Source organism: Puma concolor, chromosome E1 (genome assembly GCF_028749965.1).
Source record: "Puma concolor isolate L17-30 chromosome E1, mPumCon1.1.hap2, whole genome shotgun sequence".
NCBI lineage: Eukaryota > Metazoa > Chordata > Mammalia > Carnivora > Felidae > Puma > Puma concolor.
The window spans coordinates 20,220,669-20,231,872 of record NC_141680.1 but is presented as its reverse complement, the minus strand read 5'-3'; the positions used below and the strand labels follow the sequence as shown (position 1 = coordinate 20,231,872).

The window sequence follows — 11,204 nt, the reverse complement described above, 5'->3', positions numbered from 1 at the left end:
GCCCCACTGTGAAAGGGACTATTGGGGCGCCTGGGTGGCGCAGTCGGTTAAGCGTCCGACTTCAGCCAGGTCACGATCTCGCGGTCCGTGAGTTCGAGCCCCGCGTTGGGCTCTGGGCTGATGGCTCAGAGCTTCGAGCCTGTTTCCGATTCTGTGTCTCCCTCTCTCTGACCCTCCCCCATTCATGCTCTGTCTCCCTCTGTCTCAAAAATAAATAAAGGTTAAAAAAAAAAAAATTAAAAAAAAAATAAATAAATAAATAAATAAAAGGGGCTATTATTTTTCACCACCTTGGCAGTCATGAGAAAGATGGGCGGGACAGCTTCAGGCCCCCTGGCTTCTCCAAAGGTCTGGGCTCTGAGGCAGAAACAGAATTTCAGGCCACGGGGTATTTAGGAAACACCTCTTTCAACTTTTGAATTTTGCAACAAGTTGAAGTCCAGGGCATGTGAGTGATTTAATAGAGGTCATGCCATAAACTCAACATAGGTATCCTTCCTGCCTGTGCCCTACCCTTTAAGCCAACGACCTACCTCCAGCCCCACCAAGGTGAGTGTAGATAGCCATGGGCCTTCAAGGTAACTGTAAGACCTCTGCTCCTGTGCTCATCCGAGTACGTGGGTCTGACCCTTTACCTTTGGGGGCCCACGTTTCCTCCAACATCTGTATGTTGACCTCTTCTGTACCTTGACTCTCTTTTACTGATTTTATTGATTCATTGTCCCCACCTCTATACAGGTGAAATTCTCTGCTCCAGCTTCTACAGGAGACCCAATGCCTCACTGTGGAGTTCCTTCTCATCAGGAATCCAGTTTAAGGCATAAGAATCAACGCACGATCCAGTAGTTCAGGACCTTTCCTCTTCCTATTTCTGAATATCTAGAGTCTGTCTCAATTTGCATTTACTGACAATTCTACGACAACACCGAATCCCTAGCTCAGCATTCCCTTCAAAAGCCAAGAGCATTTCTTCCGTTTATTGGAATCTTAGGGAAAAGATCAATATATTTCCCTGTTCCCAGGGCCCCACATCCTGTCTTCTGATAACCCTAGACGTCCCCTCAGAGACTCTGACATTCAGTCCACCGGAAGCTCCCCATGTCCCCATGGTCAACTGTGTGACAGGGGCCCCTGGAAAGGTAATGTGATTTGGGGTCACATTAAGAGAAGCATGAGATGTGGAACGAGGGAGGCCTAAGCTCCATTCATGAAACTATCTCTGAAGTAGTATTTTCATTGCTGAGGATTACAATTAAAGGAGACAGGCTGAGTGATTCAGAAATTAGAGGCACTCAACATCATGTCATATTAAATTGGGCGGTTTATCCTAGAGATGACTTGGGGAGTGTCATAACTGGCTAGGGGGCCGGAATGAACGGATCACACAGACAGGCACCAGACTCAAACTGTCAGTTCCCAAGAGCTGGGAAAGGACTAAGTGCCCACCAGTTGAGCGATGTGGCTGGCTTCCTCAACAAGAAGGCAGACGGTAAGCACAGGTGGATAACTCACCTTTCAAGGAACAAACAGAAACCAGAAGACACCGGTCCAGAAATTCCAAAGTCCTCTCTGGAAAGTTCTCCCACCCTTAAGACACGCAAAGCCAAGCGACGCTAGAGCCCCTTCCCCCGCTGGCGACGTCAATGCCTCGCGTGGGCTCTCCACCTGGGGCCTCGGTGTCCCCACCGGTATCACAGGGGCCCCATAAAGGTCCGGCCGGCGTAGGACGGCAAGGGGAGCGGGGCCCCGTAGAGACGAACGCCGGTGCCACTATCGCAGCGCTGCGCGTCCACACCAGCGGTCCCGCGCGTCCACACCAGCGGTCCCGCGGGCCCTAGCGAACTGGCCAGGCCTGCGCTGCACAGCCTGGGGGGAGGGGCAGGCTGGAGAACGCCCGGACGGAATGTGAAAAGTAAAAAATACCACGCAGCTAAGGGACGGCGCACGTGGGGACAACAGACCCCCATCGCCAAGCCCCAACCTCAAGCCCCAGGCACGGACGGGGTTCGAACCCGCGATCTTCGGTTTACGAGACCGACGCCTTACCACTTGGCCACCGCGCCTGACAGCCGAGCGAGCGGTGGAAGCTCTCAGTGGAGGGTAGGCGGCGCAGGCGCAGGAATCGCATGGCCCCGCCTCCGGCCCCGCCCCCGGCTTCCCGCCCGCCCCTCCAGACCCGCCCCTGCAGACCCAGCTCTGCCAGCCGCTTGGTCGGGCCGGGCCTGGCGCCGGAGTCCTGCCTGCGGCGGGACCCGAACTAGCGGCGCTCTGGCCCGGCCCGGCCCTCCTCCCCGGGAAAGCCGGGAGGAGGCCCGCCGGGGATTAGCGAGAGGCTTCGGCGGGACCGGGCGCCCAGACGGAGAAAAACCACGGCCGATGCTTGCTACGACGCGAGCGGAAGCGGATACCGCGGCCGCGAGCGCCCAGCTGTGTGACCTTGGCCGGGTCTTTTCCGTCGGGTCGGCAGGTTGCGCGGGCACCTACGGGGCTTCGGGCCGAGCATACCGGGAGCCGAAGGGGCAAGAAGGGCAGTGCAGGCGTGGACGGTCCTGGCTTTGGAAAAACATGTAGGGAGCCGGGTGGGGGGATGAGGGCCAGGCTTCTGGGGCGCGGGGAGGTGACTTTCCTTCGCTAACCCCGCAGGAGCGGCAGTCTGGGTAAGGAAACCCTTCCCTGGCTGGTTCACGCTCCGCCCTTGCCCTTCAAACCCTGGCACGGGAGACTCCTGATAAATATCTGTTTAGACAAGATGGCCTTGCCCGGGAGGAACCGACGTGGGCGCACGAGAAGATGCCCCCAGGGATGTTCGTGGCGACAGTGCTAGTGGGAGTGAACCTGGGAGGCCACCTGGATGAAGCTGATAGTCTGTCCATGCCAGGGAACAGGGGGTCACTATTAAAAAGGAATGATCTAGAGTCAAAGGAAGGATTGTCGGCATAGGTAGTGCGCAAAACCACATGTGATTTTAGAAAGCAGGATATCGGACAATAAAACCATTTATTAAAGGGAAAGACGTACAAAGCAGGTAAAAGTATAAAGTAGTAAAATATAAAGGAGAGGAGGAGACTGGCTGGAGATAGGGGACAAAAGGAACTTTGTTGGTAATGTTTGTGGTCTATTCTATGAAAAAGGCAAAAAGCTAAAATGGAATATGAGTGCTTATTATGATCCTTTATACTTTTTCGTAGATCTTGTATTTTGTTTAAAAAAATTTTTAAAGGCAATTACGCCCCTCCGTCCGACTTTGGTGTGGCCACAGCGTCTGTTTCAGGAGAGGTTGGTTGGGGGGGGGGGGGGGTAGAAGAGCCCTCCTCCTGGGGGCAGGACATGGCCAACTGCAGCCAACTCCAGCCCTCCTGCAGGCCAGCACCGGGCGAGGGCGAGGGGGTGGGGGGCGGGGCGGGGAGACACAAATCAGACCAATGGCACCATTGCTCACCCTTCCACCGCCACTCCAAAGTCATTCTTGCTCATTTATAGAACTTTTTTAAAAGTGTACAGCGTGGAGATTTAGGGAAACCCAGGAAAGCGATTTTTGTGTGTGCTAAAAAAAAAAACTTAAAAACAAAAGCACACACAGTTTTATCTTGACCGTCTAAAAGTGTGGTGTCTACCCTGTGGACATTATTGTGCAACAAATGGAACTTCTGTTGAAACTATACCCACCCAACAGTAAGTAACTCCCCTTCCCAACCGCTTCCCAGCCCCTGGCAACTACTGTTCTACTTTCTGCGTTTCAGAGTTTGACTGCCCAAGGTACCTTATAGGTGGAGTCCTACAGTAAGTAGTTGCCTTCTTGTTACTGGCTTATTTCACTTAGTGTAACGTGCCCGAGGTTCATCCGTGTCGTCGCAGGACACGATCTCCTTTTTTTTAAAGCTCAACGATAGTTCCCTGTGTTTTGTAAATCCATTCGTTCCTCGATGAACATTTAGGTGACTTTGACCCCTTTGCTGTTGGGAGTTGTGCTGAGGTGACATGGGTATGCAATTATGAGATCCTGTCTTCAGTTCTTTGGGATCTATAGCCCAGAAGTGGCAATGCCAGATTCTATGGTAATTCCATTTTTAATTTTTTCAAGGAAATGCCGTACTGTTTTCCGTAGTGGCTACACCATGTTACATCCCCACTACCAGTGCACAGGCGTTCAAATTTCTTCACATCTGTGCCAATACATTTTTTTTTTTTATAGTGACCATCCTAATGGGCATCAAGTAGTATCTCATTGTGGTCGGATTGGCATTTTCCTGATTGTGATGTTGAGCATATTTTCCTATGCTCGTCGGCCATTTGTAGATCTTTGAAGAAATATCTATTCAAGTCCTTTGCCAATTTTTTATTCTGGTTATTTTTTTTTATTGTTGGGTTATAGGAGTTCTTTTTATATCCTAGGTGTTAATCTCTTATTTGATTATTGGCTAATATTTTCTCCCTTTCTGTAGGTTGATTTTTCACTCATGTTGATTGCTTCCTTTACAGTACAGAAGTCTTAAGTTTGATGTCATCAGTTCCATTTGTCTGTTTTTGTTCTCGTTGCCTGGGCTTTTGGTCTCATGCGAGAAATCATTGCCAAATCCAACGTCATGAAACTTTCCCCCTATTGTCTTTTTTTCTAAGAGCTATATCAATTCAGGTCTTATGTTTAGGTCTTCATTCCATGTTGAGCTCATTTTTGTATGGGGTATAAGGTAGGCATCCAACTTCATTTTTTTGCCTTTGGCTCTCCAGCTTTCCCAACACCCGTTTGTTGAAGAAGCAGGAAAGTTTTTAAGAGCACGAACAGGAGAATTCAAAGGACCTGTGGTCTCCCCACCGGAGAGAAACACAAGTACCTACATTCTTGTGTGTGTGAAACACACTGTAATGTATTTATCTTCGGACACAGGTTTTTTCCCTCACATTCTGACAAATTAAAAATCAGGACGACAACTGATTAGTTGGAGTCTTATTGGCCTTTTCCCCCTTTAATGGCACCTAAAAGAATAGCTTTTTAAACTTGTGAGTTTGATGAAATCGAGTATATGAAACACAGGAGGGTCAGATGCATATTTTCAGATATGTATATTTCATGGTGTCCAGATTTTTCTCACTTACCATTGTGGGATGAACATTGCCCATGTCCTTCTAAATGGATCATTTCATCGACTATAACAGGTACCACTCTGGTGCGGGATGTTGATAGTGGGGCAAGCTGTGCATGGGGGAGGGGCAATGTGGAACTCTCAATTTGGCTACGGACCTAAAACTGCTCTAAGGAGTGTATTTTATAAAAGCACCTGAAAAGAAAATTCTTCGCTCTCCGACCCTCTGCTGTGACTCACAGCCAACCCTAGGCTGCACTGGGTTGCTCCTTGGTGGGGTCACGGTGGGTCTGTCCAGGTGCACTTCTCAGCTGGTAGGCCTGGAGCCAGGTCTTGTCTCCTTGAGCGAGCAGCCGTAAGTACGTGATCAGACTTCTGTTTTCTAAACGTCCGTGCCATTTTTAGGACCTTTTTGCATTGGCAAAGATGCTATGAAACTTCACCGAAGTGTGAGAGCTGGCTCAAAAACACAGAGCCCGGGGGCAGAAATCAGGCCATACCCACTTCCGTATAGCACAGTAGTAAGAGGTTCCCATCATCGATTCCTTCAACAAATCCTCACTGAGCACCTACAATGTGCTAGACTCAGTGCTGGAGCTATAGCAATGAACTAAGCAGCACAGATCCCTGCCCTAATGGAGCTTCCATTCTTAAATAAGCAAAACATAGTATATCAGCTGGTGAAAAGCACTAGGGAGAAACATCAAGCGGGGAAGAAGGATAGGAAATTCCAGAGCGGGGAGGAAGGGTTGTCATTTTATTTTTTATTTTTTTTATTGAAGAAAATTTTTTTTTTTAATTTTTTTTTTTTTAACATTTATTTATTTTTGAGACAGAGAGAGACAGAGCATGAACGGGGGAGGGTCAGAGAGAGAGGGAGACACAGAATCTGAAACAGGCTCCAGGCTCTGAGCTGTCAGCCCAGAGCCTGACGCGGGGCTCGAACTCACGGACTGCGAGATCGTGACCTGGCTGAAGTCGGACGCTTAACCGACTGCGCCACCCAGGCGCCCCTGAAGAAAATTTTTTAATGTCTATTCATTTTTGAGAGAGAGAGAGGACGAGGGAGAGGGAGGGAGAGAGATGGAATGCAAGAGAGGGAGGGGCAAAGAGAGAGGGAGACACAAAATCCAAAGTAGGCTCAAGGCTCTGAGCTGTCACCCCAGAGCCCAGTGCGGGGCTCGAACTCATGAACCACGAGACTATGACCTGAGCCCAAGTTGGACATCTTAACTGACTGAGCCACCCAGATGCCCCTATTTTTTTTTTTTTTTAAGTTTATTTCGAGAGAGACAGAGACAGGGTGAGTGGGGGAGGGGCAGAGCGAGAGGGAGACCGAGAATCCCAAGCAGGCTCCGCACTGTGGAGAGCTTGATGCGGGGCTCAAACTCGAGAAACCGTGAGATCATGACCTGAGCGGAAACCAAGAGTCCGACGCTTAACTGACGGAGCCACCCAGCCTCCCCTGGTTGTAATTTTAATTTTTTTTTTTTCAACGTTTATTTATTTTTGGGACAGAGAGAGACAGAGCATGAACGGGGGAGGGGCAGAGAGAGAGGGAGACACAGAATCGGAAACAGGCTCCAGGCTCTGAGCCATCAGCCCAGAGCCCGACGCGGGGCTCGAACTCACGGAGCGCGAGATCGTGACTTGGCTGAAGTCGGACGCTTAACCGACTGCGCCACCCAGGCGCCCCCCCTGGTTGTAATTTTAAATAGACAGGCGTGGCAGACTAAATTCAGGCTCACATTCTTTGCTGCTTTTCCATACGGAGGCAGAGTCTATGCCCTCCTCTTTGGACATGGGCTTGACCAGTGGAATGTGGCAAAAGTGATGTGTAAAATCCCAAGCCTGGGTCCCAAGAGACCTTGCAGCTTCTGCCCGTTGAGAGATCTCAGAGCCCTGTCCCGAGACCCCCATGTAAGGAAGGCAGTCTGGCTAACGGAGGGTGAGAGGCCAGGAGAAAGCCCAGCCAAAAGCCGGCACCACCTGCTAGACACATCAGTGTGGCCATCTCGGACCTTCCAGCCCAGCAGACCCCTCATCAGCTGAATGCAGCTACGTGACTGAGCCCGGGAACACCCAGCCGAGGACCTGCCACCCTAGCCACAAAATGGTGAAACTAATGAATGGTTCCTGTTGCAAGCCACTACATTTCGCGGGGTTGATACGGCAGGTTACATGTAGCACACTCTTTGGTGCTAGGTTTACGGGCTGGAGGTTATCTGCATGGAGGAGTTAAAGCTTGGGTGATGCTGGGGGCGCCTGGGTGGCTCAGTCGGTTGAGTGTCTGACTTTGGCTCAGGTCGTGATCTCACAGTTGATGGGTTTGAGCCCCACATTGGGCTCGGTGCTGACAGCTCACAGCCTGGAGCCTGCTTCAGATTCTGTGTCTCCCTCTCTCTCTACCCCTTCCCCGCTCATGCTCTCTCTCTCTCTCTCTCTCAAAAATAAACATTAAAAAAACAAAAACTTCCATGAGGTTGGATGAATGTGGGAGGGGTCATGCCCAGTGTCTCCTCAGTGGTTATTTAATCTCGTTTCCTCATCTCCAAAATAGCAGGGTTAGTTAGCTGTTAGCCACAGCCCTGCGTTAATTAAATTTTGAACACCTTCTTCATTATTCACTGCTAAAGTTAGCAGGGGGCTGAAACGCTATTTGACCTTTTTTCCTTGGGCACAGTAGCAACCTGACACTTTCCCCTTTGGTCGGGTTTCATGGTCCCTTTGCCAGCCCGAAAGCTCTAAATTAAGGCTGCTGTTAATAGGAAAACGTCAGCGCAACTTGAAACCTTTTTAGAGAGAAGGCCACACCTGTAGACATGTAAATTAAGGCTGCTTTTCGTACTTAGGATTAATACGCTTTGGTCGGCTTTCTCTCTTTCTTTCCCTTCTTGGTGGTTAGTTCAATTACCTTTCCCGGACTCCTCCACCTGCTGGCGGAGCATTCCCTCTTAACAAGATGTTTCAAGGTGGCTTGGACTTTCAAGGAGCGAGGCGGGCCCCCAGGCGGATCATGAGCTGAATACAATCAGGTCACCCCAGAAGCCCCAAAATGAGGCAGGAGCCTTAGGGAGCACAACCGCTATGCACCTACAGCCCTTGGGATTCATTCTTTCCCTGAACGTGATCCTGCTGTCATAGTCACTCAGGATTCTCCATGGGGGCTCCTGCACAGTAAGAGAACTACCTGGGTGAGGTCAGGGGACTGATGGACCCAATTATTCCCCAAGATGCTTGGGAGGATTCCTTTTGGGAAAGATGGGTTTTTGTGAGGGGAGGCCTGACAGAGAGCAAACTCCTGAACACCCGCTGTTTCATGCGTCTATTGCTATGTAACCAAACGCCTCAAAGCTTAGACCCTTTTTGTGGTTCTGGGGGTTGGCCAGGCAATTCTGCCCTATCCATTGTCGGCAAGGGTGTTGGACTGGCTGGAAGGCTCACCATGACCTCACTCATATGGCTGGCACTGAGCTGGTGCTGTTGGGCTGGGACCTCAGTTTACCACGTGGCTGCTTGGGGTTCCTCAGAGCATGGCAGCCGCCCTCCAAGAGAGTGCATGTCAAGAGGAAGGAAACGGAAGTTTCCTTGCTGCCTCTTAGGGCCAGAGCCGAGAAGTCCCAGGATTATCACTTCTGCTACAAATGATGCACCTTTCCACGTATTGATCAGGGTAGTCACGTGGCCAGCCCAAAGGTGGGGGAGGGGAGGAAAATTCCACCTCTCAGTAGGGGAGACGCCTGCACACAGGGAGGGAATAAATCAATGGTGACTATCTTTGGAGACTCCCCCCCCCCCCGAATCATTCACTAACTGTGACTTAAAGGGGCTCAGATTTCAGCACCTTCGCTCTCTGCATTTGGGCCTTTCAGGAGCTCCACCATTTAAAACATGGTCTTAATTTTTGCTTTAAACCTTACAATTTATTTATTTGGAGAGAGAGCATGGCGGGAGAGGGGTAGAAAGAGAGGGAGGGAGAATCCCCAGCGGGCTCAGCACCAGCAGCAGGGAGCCTGATGAGGGGGTTGAACTCATGAACCGTGAGATCATGACCTGAGCCAAAACCAAGAGGAGGACACTTAACCGACTGAGCCACCCAGGCGCCCCTCCACCATTTTTTTTTTTTTTTTTTTAAAGCCCAGAGGCCACACCAACGTCCTGCCCAAATCAGAACAATATCAGAGCTTGGAGTGAAAGCCAGGGTCCAGCTAGGGGTGGCAGGAGAGTTAGGGGAACTTCCTGCAGCCCCAACCCAACCACTCGGTTTTGTTCCTGGAAGGACTGGTTTGAAGCTGGCTCCGGACTTCCTGGGCCCTAGAGGCCACAACCTCCCCCCCAGGACACTTGTGGCAGTAGTGACCCCTCAGCCCGCCAGCCAAGCTGAGCCGCAGTGAAGCCACCATCCTTCGGTGTCCCACCTCCACACGCTTGTTCCCGCGGTGCCCTTTACAGCCCCTCTGCTCCTGGAGCGCAGGCTCAGGCTCCAGGGCTCGGTACATGTCCTTTCCCCCTGAAGCCTTGCCAGCCGGAAGTGACTCCTCCCTGCTCTGAACAACCCTCTCCTCCGGGTCCCGCTCTGGGATGACTCTTCCCCTTACCAGCTGCCTGGACGTGAACCCTGGGTGACTTACGGCTAGTTACGTCGCCTGTGGCGGCCCAGTTTCCTCATCTGTGAGATGGAGATAATGCTGCCCCCCTCCCCTCCATGGTTGTGAGGATTAAATGGCCCAGTGCACACGAAGCACACAAAACACTGCCTGGCACACAGGAAGCCCTAAGTGCACGCAAGCTAACGGCAACTACCTCGCGTTACCTCCCGAGAACCACGCACTGCATCAGGCACGGAGTAAGGGGAGGGGAATGACGCCAGATCCCGGTCCCCAGGGCTGGAAGATCAGAGGGCCGCCTCCGAGGAGAGCCCGCCTTGTCCCGCGGCGAGCGCCCCCTGCTGGCCACAGGGCTCTGGGCCGCCTGTAGTGTGACGGGTGCTGCACTTGCTGCGGGGGTGGGGGTGGGGGGCGCGCAGAAAGTGACTTTACCCACCTTTGCATGTAGCTGAGACATTTTCTGGAGACCCTCCCGGCAAGGCTGTGAGAAGCCTGGCTGCCTTGCCCAAACCACCACTGACATCTGGCAATTCTAACTCCTCATCTTACTCCGCAAATAGCGAACAACCCGGGTCTTACCTGAGTCCCAGGCTGCCTTCCTCTCTCACTTCCTGTCAGGTTGCCGCCTGGTCCCGCCGCCGCTCTCTGAAACTCGGCCCCGAGCAGGCCACTCCTTGGCTTAAGATCCTGCTGCTCCTTCTCTAAAGGCCTCTCCACCTGCTGTTCCCTCCCAACAATCTCTGGGGGGGATTACACAGCAGTGACCCTCACACCTGCGAACATGCTGGAATCACCTGGGGGACTTTGGAAAAACCCTGGCGTCCAGCCCACCCCTTACCTCCTGAATCCAAACCGCTGGGCTGGGGCCTTTATCCGTGGGGTTTTAAACTCCCTCGGGCTATTCAAACACGCAGCCAGGATTGAGAACCTCCCATCTGAACATTCTGGAGGCACCCTGTGCCATGAGGGTGAGGAGCAGATCTGTTTTGCTCAGCGTCAAAGCCCCGCACCTGGCTCTACACCGAGCATTAGGAAGCGATGAAACAATTGCTTAATGGTGAACGAGATCCACCCTGGGCCCACCAGCCTCCGAGTGGACTCACCTGTCCCACCTCCCAAACCAGAGTCCCTGAAAGGGCTGTGCTTTCTGCCGGCCTCCCCCGTATGTGGCTCCTGATCCTACAGCCCTTCAGGGTTCCTCTGAAATACCCCTTCCTCAGAGAAGCTGCCCTGATCCCCAGCTGATCCCAATCCCCTTGTCCCCAGCTCCTGCAGCCCCCTGGACCTTTCCCTGGCTCCCCTGCCCGCAGGAGGACATAAGCCTCCGCTGTCTCTTCCGTGCCAACCTCCAGTGCCCAACACAGAGGGTGGCACATACAATGTGCTCAAGTCAGTTGGTTGGGGGATTTCAGACCCAGATTTTTTTTTACCTACTCAGGAGACTTTGACCTGGGCCCGGACCACTCTAAAAGGCTCTAAATTTAAGGGCCTAGTGAGTTTGGGATCGGACAATGAA

General features: G+C 51.9%; 1 non-coding gene across 1 annotated transcript; it reads right to left on the bottom strand.

Moving 5' to 3' along the window:
* Positions 1-1,991: 1,991 nt before the first annotated feature.
* Positions 1,992-2,063, bottom strand: TRNAT-CGU (transfer RNA threonine (anticodon CGU)). Its single transcript has one exon. It is a non-coding gene; the product is annotated as a tRNA-Thr (tRNA).
* Positions 2,064-11,204: the final 9,141 nt, after the last annotated feature.